Here is a 12,867-nt window from a genome sequence, read left to right as displayed (position 1 = left end):
CCGCACACGGGCACCCCTGGCACGGACACCCCGCAGCATCCCGCACACGGGCACCCCTGGCACGGGCACCCCGCAGCATCCCGCACACGGGCACCCCCGGCACGGACACCCCGCAGAGAACCAACCCCGGCAGCGCCCAAAACAGCACCGACTCCCACGCACCTTGGAGGGATTTTGGCGAGCAGAGACAGTGTCTGTGCTTCCCTACGGCTTCCCAGCAGAGCTGGGCATTTCAGATAAAGGTGAGGAAGCTCACAGAGGCTTTGTTGGGGGCCTGAGTTTGGTATCTGCCAGAGGAGTGAGGAATAAAGCAATTCTCCTCCTCTTGGACTCCGGTCTCTGCTCATCACCCAAGGTGTGGCTGCACCTCGAGGTGTCCCGAGCAGCCAAAAACTCACCGGTCTGCTCCTTATCACCACTGGGGGGGATTTATAGAGCCTCTCAGCAGCTGCTCTTGTCTCCCACTGTCCCAGCACTGTGCTCCAGGCACCTTCGTGCCCACACCACAGACCTGCCTGCCCTGGAACCTCATCCCTGTGCCCGTCGGTGCAGCAGGACACACTTTAGGAGGAGAAACATGAGACATTTGCAAAGCCAAAAGCAAAACAATGACAAATTTTGTCTCTGCAGGGAGTTTGCTTGGTTTGCTTGGGATTATTATCATTTTAAAGGGCAAGTTACTGCTCCTAGTGCTGGGAGCCAAGGAGCTTCATGAATACAGATGCATTGCACAGACAGAATAAATAAAGTTCATCCACAGTTGTCATTTTATATTCCAAGTAGGTGAAAGTGAGGTGTCCCATCCCCAGGAGATCCAGAAAGGGCTCTGGCCCCTTCATTAGACCCAGAGAGGAGGCTGGACATTAAACATGGCCTGAGATCCCAGGCCTAGCTCAGTGATTCCACACTCAGGAGAGCAATGTGCTGGAGGAGTCAGCCTTCCTCCAGGGAACACCACTCCCGGGAAGCACAGGTTTCCTGGCTGCCAGGAAAACACTTGAAAACTGGAAACACTCCTGCCCTTCTTCAGTAAAAGGGACCAGCATCAGAGCCAGACCCAGCTAAAGCCACAGAACATTCAGCACCACATGATGGTTGCTGGAATAAAGTCAGCAAACGAAATGACAAATGAAATCAAATGGGATTTCAATTGACCAGAACATTTCACTCGGCCCAGGGCTCCTTGTGAGCCAGAAGCAGCAGCACTGTGCTGTGTCCCAGCCCTGCCCTCCCCAGCATGGGCACTCACAGCATCTGGCCAGATGTGCCCTTGGGTCCTACCCTGGCTCGTGCACCTGCTGCTGAGAAATGGCTTTTTGCAATATTCCTTCCTGCCACATCCATCCCAGACAGCAAAATTAAACATCACATGTTGCATGTCCTCACAGATCTGCGTGGCCAAGACATCCCCTGCAACACCAGCCTCGATTCACACACCACCTGACCTCAGCCTGTTTGGCACTGAGGGGATTTCCCCCAGGCTTGGGATGGTTGTTCCTTCTCTTGCTGCCGTTGTGAAAACTCCTGTGCGTGCTGTGTGGGAGGTGAGAGGTGGGTGGGTGCAAGGCAGTGCTGTGCTGACAGGAGGCTGCTTACACGAGGTTGTAGCAGGGCTGAGAGTCTGCTCTGTGCTCCATGACAAGCTGGCAGCTCTGTGTTTCTCCTGCCTGTTGCTGAGCACATCCCAGACGACCATGTATATCCCTGTCCTCCAAGTGTCATTCATCCTACACCTGCAGTGAGTGTACGTACTTGTGCTTTCAGTGAACTATGAGTGAGCATTTACCTGCTCAATGGGTTCTGCAGGCTGCCAAGTGCATGATTTATCCTCAAAAAGCAGTGTAACACTGTTAGGATCTGCTCGTGGTAGTTCCAGGTGGTCTTTTGTGCCAGTGATAGAAGATTTGGCTTTTCTTAGCACTTTTCTGCTTTGCCTGGGTTCTTCCACCACTGCTGGCTTTGGTAACATTGAGAGCATCAGCTTCAGGGCATGCAGACAGCAAAAAATGAGAAAGTTCCCCTCTTGGTGCTCTAGGCTGAGGAACACATCGAGTCCAAGAGAGACACGGGTAAGTTCCACGTGCCCCCGAGTCTATCACTGGACATACACCCTCCCCTGACACCAAACATCTCACCAGGCTGCCCTGTCCCCCTCTGGCAGCCCCAAGGACTCCCCTCTATTTGCTCTGTCTCCTGCAGACGTGTTTGTGACAGTGGTGGTCCCAGTGCTTGACACGGCATTAACCTCAGGAGGGTGACAGTGACAGTGTCCTGACAGAGCTGTCCTCGCTGAACCAGCACCAGTGCAACCCCTCACTCACTCACTGATCTGGGCAGGCTCCAAAGCCACCTCTCCCTCTGCACTGCCCACAGCTCCCTCCCGAGCTCAGACCAACTGTTATTCCAGCAAAGAAGTGAATCCCAGTAACGTGAGGACAACTGCAGAGCCCCAGCTTTGCAGGGACTGGAGTTTACAGTTTGTACTTACAGGGTGACATTGCAGATGAAAATCAGAATGCACAGAACACACAGAAGGAATCTTTAAAAAGCATTTTCTGCTTTAGGCAGCCAAAGAGATGACCAGATCTAGATTCACTAGGTCAGCCTCGTCTGAGATATGCAGGTCCTTCTCCTTGCTTTGTCCTTCTGACTCCTTCCCCTTCTCAAATACACCTTATCTGAGTCTCCTGCCATGCAGCTCCCAGGTCAGTCTTTCCAGTGGGCTGCAGGAGCTTATTTGTTAAGTGTCTTCAGGCACAAAGTGGGACTTCCCTGGTGCCCCTCAGTCTTGACAGAGTAGCAAATATTCACAGCTCTGTCTTGCACAGTTTGTTCTCAGATCCCTGCTAACTGCACCCAAAGTTTGGTTGATGCCCTCTTTCTCTGTGTTTTCCTTTACTCAGAATAAAGATCTCATTTTCCTGCTGCCTTGTGGTATTTACGATCTGGGAGGTTGCTCAGGGTCCCAGCTCTGTACCCTCGTGTCCTTTTCTCGTCACACAGACACAACCTGCAGCACTGTCATTTCAGCAAAATACACCAAAGGCATTTTGGGGGCACTAACAGTGGCATTTTAAACTGCTCCTTGGGGATTTGATCTCCTCCTTCTTAGAATACCCTTCTGTCCTTGAAATACAGCTTGAACTTTTCACATGAGACCAAAATTGCTAAACATTCCTGTGCTATTTAGAGGCATCTTTGCTCTGTTGATAGCAGTGACATGCACAGGAAAGCTCTGCTGCCACTCCATTTACTGGCAACAGATGACACAGTCACCTCTCAGTTCCTATCACTGAGACCTGCTGTGGCTGCATCACATGGATGTAAATGTCTCCCTAACAGTTTTCCCTTTGGAAGGGCTAGATGAAGGCTTGAAAATACATGAAAGGTTTGGAAGGAATCTGGAGTTTACACATCCTAATGGTCTCTGAACTGGCAGCACATGCCGTTCCTGGGTCAAGTCCTGACCCCAGGAACCCAGCAGGTATCTGCCACAGGCTGTTACAGCAAAGTAGGATTTCATTTTAGGTTTATTCCCCCAGCTCTTGTTAGCAGACTAATGACTTTGTGATTATGATTTGCCTCAGCTTCTGTCTTGAAGATGTGTCTGCACCTGCCTGAGAATGTCACTGGTACTGCACCGACTGCTGCCCCTCCCTGCTTGCTGTGCTGCTGAGACACTGAATAACCCGCATGGGAAACCCTTCCCCTGGGGTGAAGGATGGCAACACTCCCCTCATTTCACAAAAAGGCCAAGGGAAACATTCCTGAAAGCTTCTGCCAGCCCAGGAAATGAACCTCAATCCCTGCTCAGAGGGATTCAGGTTTAGCTCCCGTTTCTGGCAGCTGCTGAACGGGACATGCAGCACCAACCAGCCCTGTCTGGAGCAGGGCAGAACCTTGTCCTACCTCCTTTGCCTGTTACCCAGGAGCAGCACAGGGCTCCCAACTGTTACTCTCTGTCCTGCCAGGCAAGAATTGCTGTTTCAGTGGGAACACTGAAGGCTGATGGAAATCTGACAGTCCATGGCTAAGCTGCACTACAGCGCCAGCTGGGAAGTGGGTGGTAATGAATCTTTTGTCAAATAGTTAAACTGCCTTTTCTCCACATTAATTAATTCACAAAGAACATATCCCTTCATGGTTTCACAGCTGCAAACAGAGCCAGTCTCGCCTCCCCTGCACTATCTGTCAGTTGTACCACAAAGAGTGGAAGAGCTCGCTCTGTTGTTACTCATGTGATGAAATCACGGGGGAAAAAGAAAATCCCTGCCCTGGCTTTCAGTTCACCTGATGTTCTGAGCTGCCCCACATCGATTTTTCTACAGTTACACCCAAACAGCTGGTTCTGCCTTGTGTTTTGAGCTGATCCACAGGGCCATGACCGCAGGCAGGAGCCCCACCACAGACTCACAGCCCGGCACTCAAGGCACAGCCCAGTTCTATTTTCAGCCCGAATTTACCTCAGTTTGTACTAAATTCCAGGTGTCTGTCTGATATCTCTGCCGCAGTGGCAACCCTCAGATCACATTTGGCTTCCCATGGACCAGATCCAAGGAGTGATGGACAGCTGGATGAGTGCCCAGCTGAAAGCTCAAGAGCCCAGCAGTGAGAAGCATCTCAGCACCTGTGTCTCAACAGAGACAGGAACAGGCACTGCCCTGGAAACCCAGCTGCCCATGGGCTCCTGCTCCTCATCTGGTAACACAGATATCTGGATAATCTCAAAGCCTGGTCATCAGGTGCTTAGTGCACAGCTGTGCCCTTTCCCAGCCCAGTGTCCTGTGTAGCTGCCCAGACTTGTCTTTCTCACCTTCAGCTGCCAGTTAAAGTGCTAAATCCACAGCAGACTCCAAAGAGTTATCAGCTCCTTTCCTGTAAGGGAGCTTTGTTTGGGAAGGCTTCCTCACACACCTCCATATTTGGCATCTTAGGACTCCACTTGAAGTGAAACCCAAGCTCAGTAACACCTCTCCTCTCCAGAGCAGGACACAAGGCAGTCACAGCACATCAGAGCCCCCAGTTTCACCTCTGGAACAGTGAGATACCTGGGAAAGGGAGAGCCAGCCATCCCTCTAGACACAGAGGACTTCACAGCCCTCTACAGCATTCCTGGGGAGCTCAAAGGTTCTTCTTTAGTCAACTCTTCCTTGTACAGAGGCTGGTCCAGAAGAACAACTTTTGTTCTTCCTTGCTCATTTTTTTATACTGTGTAGTTTTTGAGGTCGATGGGCAACCAAAACTATCCTTGTAAGCCTGTGTGTGGCTAAAGAGAGTGTTCTGTCAGCAGCTGATTCCTCAGGAGCAAGTCACTGAAAAGTCTAAGTGTTCCCTTTGGAGATGAATGACCTCCTCCAGACAGCAGATGGAGTAGCCACTTGCTGCTGAGGTCGTCTGCACATGTGATGTTTCAGCTTGAGGCAAAACAGGAAGGAATAAAGTGACCTGACAATCTGTCTTGGCCTCTGCTGAGAAGAGAAATGTCATTGCAGTCATTTCTGAAATCCAGAGAGCAGCAGAGGTAGAAAAGCATCAGCTTGCTTTCTTCTATATTTGAGTAAAGATGAAGGAGGAAGAGTCTTTCTCGGGATGTCCAGCATGGAGAGGCTTTCAGTGCCTTCTCTCTTCCCTTTAGCCCATCTGCCTTGTCTTGCAGAGCACAGCAGCGTGGGCCATCAGAGCTATAGGCACAACAGCCATTCCTACAGGAGCACTCAGTCCTGCAGGATTCATGAAGCACCATCTCCGAGCTCACAGAACGGACACAGCATAAATCATATGCAGACTTGCAAAAGGAAGTCTCTGGAGCCTGAGCTGGTTGGTCACCCAGCAGTTTCCCTGGGAACCCACCTGGTTTTCACTTTGATCTCTTTTGGTTAGTGACCTTTTCTTGTCATGCACGTTGTCCAGCCTAGAGGCAACACATCCTCACAAGACTTACAGGTGCCACAAAACTACAAAGGAAAAAGGAATTTCACACTCACAAAGCCTCAGCAATATCTAGGCAGTCACTAAAGCAAAAGCAGACCTGAAACAATACTTATAAAAGGACAGGTTGTGTTCTGGATTTCTGTGGTTTCCCGTGTATATAGTTTTGTTTCCAGATTATAAGATACTTTCTTTGAAATCTTTTTCAAGCCCTTCCTCATGCAACCAGTTTCAACACTCTCTTGCTTCTTCACCTCCTCTTTATTTTAGAAAATATTTTCTGGGTGTTCTGACTGTGCATCACTTTTCTCAGCCATGTTTCTACTTCTCTGATCATTGTCTCTTTGTGAAAGAGGTTAGAGATCTCTTCTACCAATTCAAACAAATCTGGTTCCATGTGCAGCCACAATTCCAACCCTGGTTTCATTTTACACCAAACACTCCATGTCCTGTGCTTCCTGTCACTCACACAGAAGGAAAATACCAGAGACGACTCTGTCACAGCAAATTCTGTGGCTCAGACCTCTGTGGACAGATCTAGAGCTGACAGCTTTGCCAGGCACCGCTATTTATGAGCTGTGCCTGTTAACACACAACACAGGGATGTATGTGAGTGCTTTACAGAGTGAACTATGAAACACACAAATAGGTTTGGCAGTCCCAGAGGTGAAATTCTGAAGCAACTGCCTCTCTGAAGACCAATACACACACTCATTGCAAAATCTGATTCAGGGTTCAGTTAGCATGTTAAAATATGCTCAGCTCACAATATTGCATAAGGCACATCCTATCAGTCAGCAGATCAGCCACCCCTGGGAGAGCAGAACAGTCCAGACTGCCACAGCCTGGAGTTCCTGGAGCTGGAGCACAGCCTGGGCTCACCTGGCTGGCAGGTGCTGAGGAACAGGCAGGGCTCAGGAGGGTGGAGCAGGGGAGGCCCTGGGGCTGCTCTGCAGTGTGTGACTTCCTGTAAGGCAGGACCTACCAGGGTGAGCAGTGTGTACCTGATGTCACCATCACCTCCTGGTGTCCCCACCCTGGGCCATCCTCCACAGCTGTGGGGGACTGCAATGGCAGAAGGGCAGCTGAGCACAAGACCCGCTCCCCACAGAGACAAAGCCTGTGCCCGAGCCCCACACTGACTGTTCCAGACAGGCACGTGACACTCACTGAACGGGAAACACAAACAGGCTGTTTCCATACAATGCTGAGAGCACGACTGTATTTTTGCTGGTCAAACTGGGGGGCTCTCAGCCACAGATAAAGCCTTTTCCCTCCCTCCTGCTCACAGAAATCTGACTTGAGGCTCTCCAGTCCCCTGTAAAGTACTCTCAGCAGTCCCCCCCAGCACTGCAAGGAGACAGACCTACAGCACAGCCAACACTTCAGCTTCTCTACTCTGGGCTCTCCACAGTCCTCTGCCACACCAAGGGCTTCAACCACAGCCTGAAGGGCTGTAAATCAAAGGCTTCTCAGAGATCTTTCAGTTTTCTGGAGTGGTAACAGAAATCAGGGTTGCACTTCTGGCATGTAATTTTGCTGGTGGGGTTTGTGAGTTAGAGGTACACGGTGAGGTTTTAGCAACACCCTTTGTACCACAGGAGTGAGGTCACACTCAACAGAAACCAAACATTTCAAGGCACATTCACAACCAACGACACCAGCACTGCTGTTAGTGCTGCAATGATGTGAATATAAATTATAACATCTATAATGCAGAATCCAAAGTGTGCATGAAGAGATACAATCTGCATAACACTCAGCAATGGGAATGCAAATTGCAATGATTTAGGAGACTAAAGAATAATTTGAGAGTTTTGGTTTCAGAGTTCCTTCCCAAAGATAAGATTGAGCATCTGTCAGTCATCTTCTCTCTTGCCAAGCTGAGAACACATGAAAACACTGAAAGCATTGCTCTGCTCATATATACCCATTCTTTTTTCTGAGCAGCACAACACCTGTAACACACCTAATCACTCACACGACTGTTGAGAGGGCCACACCTGACAGATAAACAGGGGTTTACCTGCCCTGTTGTTCTGCAGCTCTCAGCACCTGAGAGTGTTGCAGTTGGAGTCTCACAGGGGCCAGAATGGAATTGCAATCACAACACCTTCAGACCGAGGTTTTTCTCACTTCCTGAGCATAATTTCCTGACCTGTCTTCTCCCCACAAGGTTTTTAGTTGTTCCATCTCTATCGATCTGAACCATTTGCTCCAGAAACAAGGCGACTGCTCCGGAGCTCAGCAGTCAGTGCCATCACCTCTAATTGCTTGGGTGTTCACCAGCACAGGTGGGGGGTCACACCCGCTCCAGTTCCCGTGTATTTTCTGGAAGCCAGGCTGATCACCACAGGGTGTGAGCCACCAGCACTGCAAATTCCAGCAATTTGGCTCCAGCTGAAAGAAACACGTCAGTTTGGATGTGGATGTTGCCAGCTCCAGCCCCGGTGTCTCAGCCAAGATGGAAACCATTCCAACCCTCACTGCTGAGCTCTCAAAAACTGGGAGGGGGCAAGGCCTCTGAGGAAGGAAGATTCACAACCAGGGAGAGAGGGAAAGAGATTCCCCGTGCAGCAACACTCACTTCTGCAAAGCAAATCTGTCCAGCATGGTTCAGATTCTGCAGAACATCCACACAACTGGCATCTGACAGCTTCAGACTCTTCCCAACTCTCATTCTGGGAACAGACCATGCTGATACCAATTATTTTAAACTGGGATTTGCATCTTTCCCGTGTGATTCTACTTCTGAAGTGCTGCACTACCGAGGAGAGGACTGCGACTGCCAAGACATGAAAGAGTGTTTGTTATTAACACATCACTATATAATTAGGGGCTTAGCAGGGGGCTGGGCATTCACATGCTTTTTCCTCTGTTGCTGACAGCACAAGATGGAATTCTCCAGGTATCCCGTTAGGTGACAAGTGAAAAATGAGTTCTGCAGCCAAAACCAGGCAATTTGGCACAATTTAGTAGAGAGATGGCATTTTCTGCTCAAAAAGGCCCAGAATTGGAACAGCACGAGGTGTTACAGACCGAGACTGAGCTGTGCTGGCCAAGCTGAGTGGGTGTCTCATGGAGCAGAGCAGCAGTGGGTGCTGAAGTCCAGGACTGAGATCTGCTGGCAGAGCTCGAACGGGGAATGTTGCCCAGTTTCTGAGAACAACACAGAGTCTGTATTTTAATTAGAGTTCCTCTGCTCATCTGCATGGCTCAGCACAAACTTCCTGAATTTTCCTGGCCTTTTGCATCCATCCAAAAAGCCTACCTTGCACTTTTTCCTCCTAGTCCCCCAGTGAAGCCTCACCAGTAGTGACCAGTCACCCCCATGTGTTCTCCTGTTGGTTCCCATGAAATGAGACAGGTACACACCCATTCCACGGACATGGATGGATGTATGATTCTGTAAAGAGTGTCCAGCTGGGATTAAATGAGGCCTGTCATCAAAGGCAGGGATTTGAGGGAGCAGTCTGATAGCAGGGAAGGTGTGATGACACACAGATGAGTGAGCTGGACACACAGAACCGGAATAACTGACTCCAGGACTCCTGGGAAAGGCAGACAGAAGGCTGATAAGATGGGAGTGCTGGACAGGACCATGCAAATCCTGCCCTGGGCGCTGCCCAGTGTTTATCAGCTCTGGCTAAAGATTCCATGCCAGGCACTATGGATACGCATGACCAGTCCCAGCAACAATAAAGGAATTCATGGTTTGGAAAAGCTCCTCCCCATCCTGCATTGTGCACAGGCCTAGAGCTTAACTGGCCAAAGTAGGTCAGAGGGAACGAGTTCATCTGCATACGTAAATTCAACTTAACAAGGGGGAAAGACAATTACTTCAAGCTTGTGAGCTCAAAGTAAGAAAAACAGGTCTTCAGAGCTCCTTGGGAATTGGAAGCTTTGGCTTTCACCCCTCCCTGCTGTTTCCTCCCCTTGCCCACCCTCAGTCCCTTTCCTCCTGCCTCCTGCCTAATGAGGGTCTGGCAAATCCCAGTTTCCCCAAACCAAGCCCACTGTCACAAACTCACACACAGGTCAAAAGCTCACACACAGAGGGCTGTCAGCTCCGAGTGGCTGTGAGGGCAGGTGCCATGTGTGCAACTCTCCTTAGCTAATCTTCAAACAAGCAAGGAAACACAGCTTTTGTCTGCTTCCTGCAGAAAAAGTCTTTCCACCCTTTTTCTTTTTTTGCTGAAGGGAACAAGTTCCATTTCCAATAACTGAAGACTGATTAAAACCATTGTCCCCCTAACACCCCCAGTCACAAGCAGCTCAAACCATGAAACAGCGTCAAGAAAAAGATTTCCTATACAAAGGATTTCATAAAACCAGGAAAAAGAAACAAGTGGAAACTGTTGACATTGAGTTTTAACTCCTTCCATTCTAAAAATCCCACAACTCTTACCTTTCCCTTCCCATGCTTTTAATAAAAGTATTCCTGTGAAAACTCTTGGAATCAGTGTGTCACATCTTTGAAATGACCCAGAAGGAACCAGCTTGCTATTTCCATAATTAAACAGGTATTGAATTAATACCTTTTATTCAGCCTGAGTCAACTCCTATGAATCCAAGAGCCCTGTGTCCCTCTCCGTTACCTCTAACTAAAATTCATTGGGCACCAGGTGGCTCAAGGGAAGGAAATAAGGAGCTTGAGTTCAGTTCTCAGTTGACAGTTTCACCTCTAATTTGGCTGTTTGAGGCAAATCTAGATCTCCATTGGCTTAAAAATAAACGTCAACCAAGAAATGGCTGTTTAGCTCTTTAGCTGAACATGTTCTCTGAGGGAACTTGTCTTTTTCAAAACTTTTTATTTTTGCTGGCAGATTGTAAAATGAATCTTTCAATTACTTTTGCAGCTTCATTCGAGTCCACTGCAGAACTGTTCATAGAGGCTGAACTCCAGCAGTTTATGGAGACCAAACAGAGGCGGCTCCTCCTGAGCAGCTTCAATTTTGTTGATGCGGAAACTGAACCTGTTGTAAAAAAAGACAGCTTTAGTCTTCAGGGCACCAACTGCATCAGCATCAGGTGACAAACTAATCACCCCTAAATGGAAGCATGGCTGAATTCCCCAAAGTGTTGCTGTGTCAGATTGTGTGCTGCCAAACCCTCTGCTGACACAGGACTAATAACGGGGTCCCCGAGCGGTGCCAACGCTCTGGGTCACGGCTGCCCCCTGGGCACGTCTAATTATGATGTTCTGTGACAAGGCTATAAATACCCACAGTCCCACAGGTGAAGCCCTGATTGCAGCAGGGTTTTTGGGCAGGTATTTGCTCTGTTCTCACACTGCCTGCCTGGACTGGAGGGCTCTTTGCAACAGCAAGAGCCTCGCAGGCCTGTGCCCCGGGGAGTGCGAGTGTGGAACCAGTGAGGTTTCGTAATCGCAGAGATCAAATATCAGCCAGAAAAGCACTGAAGGGGAAACAATTAAATTTGTTCAAATGAAAAAGCTACTGACAAAACCCAAAGACCACCTGAGCAAAGGAAAAGGGGGGGGGTTACATATTAACAGAGCAGCTCTGGAGGGCTGAACATGGTCTGAGAGGAGAAGATGATCACTCTGTCATGAAGCACTTCACCAGGAAGTTATTTGAGGATAAAGAACTGTTTGAAGAATTCCTTGAAGAACAGAGAAAGCTGAAGAGCCTTTAGTGTTTTTTTTTAGCATTCCGTTCTTAAAGATTATTACATTATAACGCTTTAAGCTTATAACCCAGTCAGTGCCCAAGATCACTGTTCACCATCCACTGCCAGGTCTCATTCTCTCCTCCCCCAGCAATTCTAGCCCCCATCATCCCCCTGTCCTGACAACTCTGCCTCCTTGGTGCTCTGAGGAGCAACTTCAGAGGAACAGAACAAATAAATAAATAAATGAGGAAGTCCTTTATGGCAATGACCAGTAAGAAATGGAACCTGTTGGGCAGCCAAATGAGCCCAGAGGGCCAGTCATGAATTCATGATAAGGGCTGCTAGCTGAACACCAATCCCTGCACCCTAAATAGTGGGAAAAAATCAACAAAAAAAAAAAGCTTTCTGCTATCCCATCTCCTTTACTGTTTGCTTTGTCAGACTCTGAGGAGATGACAATCCCTCACAACACAGAACTGAATAAGAAAATTATCAGCTGCCTCAGCCAACGCACTGTGGCACAGAGTTGTCAAACTCTTGCAAATTCTGTCGTAAGTCTCCGAGTGAATGTTCCTGGGATTTCTAAAGAAGGCCAGAAAAACTCCCTTTCACTGAAAAGGGAAACCTCCCTTTTTCCTCACTACAGTACCTCTGTGCTGGATGGACCAGACAGCAAAGGGCTGGATAACTCACAGCCTCTGCTCCCAGCACGGCCTCGGGGCTGGGGAGGGCAACTCACCCTGGAGAAGGCACGCAAGAGAATGAAAACAGATGTTACAAGAAAGAATATAACGCTAGGGTTGGTGCTCAGCTTCAGTCAGCGTTTGGTTTGCTGGACACAAGCCATTAGAGAGCCTTTGGTGTGAGGCAGAGGAGCTGGGGGACCACAGCCACAGGCACTGCGCTGCTTGGGCAGCATGGAAATTCAACACAGACCCACACGCGTGTTGGGAAACAAGGAACTGAGAAAAGGAGCACCGTGAAGAGGAACCCAGGGCAGGAGAGGTGGCACCAGGTACAGAGGAAGATGCAGGTACGATGCCCAGGCACGCTTCAGCTCAGCGCTGCTGAGGGACCTGGCACCGTGGCAGCACTCACGCGGGCTCCTCACCGCGGGCTCCTCGCCCCGGCTCCCCGCTGCCTGATGGCCTGGGGGCCCGGTCCGGACCATCGCCGGCGGCCCCGCCCCGGCGGTGCCGTGAGGGAGCCTCAGCCCCGCCATTTCCCCTCACGACGCGCCGCCCGCGCGATTCCCGTACGGGGTTACGCAGGTTGCGCAGCCGCCCCGCCGGGCCGTACGCAGGT

The 12,867-nt window shown here is 49.7% G+C and overlaps 1 long non-coding RNA gene across 10 annotated transcripts in view; it reads right to left on the bottom strand.

Annotated features, from left to right (window-relative positions):
• Positions 1 to 12,740, bottom strand: part of LOC113953990 — a 104,579-nt gene extending 91,839 nt beyond the window's left edge. For all 10 annotated transcript variants that reach the window (XR_003530064.1, XR_003530075.1, XR_003530072.1 and 7 more), the window contains exons 1-2: positions 12,674 to 12,740; positions 10,780 to 10,904 (exon numbers count right to left, since the gene is read on the bottom strand). This is a non-coding gene — a long non-coding RNA (uncharacterized LOC113953990). The remainder of the gene's footprint in view (positions 1 to 10,779; positions 10,905 to 12,673) is intronic.
• Between the last annotated feature and the right edge of the window lie 127 nt (positions 12,741 to 12,867).

This window comes from Corapipo altera, unplaced genomic scaffold (genome assembly GCF_003945725.1).
Source record: "Corapipo altera isolate COAL_440 unplaced genomic scaffold, ASM394572v1 308, whole genome shotgun sequence".
Classification (NCBI taxonomy): domain Eukaryota; kingdom Metazoa; phylum Chordata; class Aves; order Passeriformes; family Pipridae; genus Corapipo; species Corapipo altera.
Note: the sequence above shows the minus strand (reverse complement) of the source record. Positions and strands in the feature narration are given on the sequence as shown.